A 797-nucleotide genomic window follows, 5' to 3' on the forward strand; every position below is an offset into this window, starting at 1 on the left:
CTCACTAGTGGCTTGTTCAGCCACTAGTGGCTTGTTCAGTCATTAGTGGCTTGTTCACTCACTAGTGGCTTGTTCACGCACTAGTGGCTTGTTCACTCACTAGTGGCTTGTTCACTCACTAGTGGCTTGTTCACTCACTAGTGGCTTGTTCACTCACTAGTGGCTTGTTCACTCACTAGTGGCTTGTTCAGTCACTAGTGGCTTGTTCAGTCACTAGTGGCTTGTTCAGTCACTAGTGGCTTGTTCAGTCACTAGTGGCTTGTTCAGCCACTAGTTACTTGTTCAGTCATTAGTGGCTTGTTCAGTCACTAGTGGCTTGTTCAGTCACTAGTGGCTTGTTCAGTCACTAGTGGCTTGTTCACTCACTAGTGGCTTGTTCACTCACTAGTGGCTTGTTCAGTCACTAGTGGCTTGTTCACTCACTAGTGGCTTGTTCACTCACTAGTGGCTTGTTCACTCACTAGTGGCTTGTTCAGTCACTAGTGGCTTGTTCAGTCACTAGTGGCTTGTTCAGTCACTAGTGGCTTGTTCAGCCACTAGTGGGTTGTTCAGTCATTAGTGGCTTGTTCAGTCACTAGTGGCTTGTTCAGTCACTAGTGACTTGTTCAGTCACTAGTGGCTTGTTCACTCACTAGTGGCTTGTTCACTCACTAATGGCTTGTTCACTCACTAGTGGCTTGCTCAGTCACTAGTGGCTTGTTCAGTCACTAGTGGCTTGTTGAGTCACTAGTGGCTTGCTCAGTCACTAGTGGCTTGTTCAGTCACTAGTGGCTTGTTCACTCACTAGTGGCTTGTTC

This window comes from Cherax quadricarinatus, chromosome 65 (genome assembly GCF_038502225.1).
Source record: "Cherax quadricarinatus isolate ZL_2023a chromosome 65, ASM3850222v1, whole genome shotgun sequence".
Taxonomy (NCBI): domain Eukaryota; kingdom Metazoa; phylum Arthropoda; class Malacostraca; order Decapoda; family Parastacidae; genus Cherax; species Cherax quadricarinatus.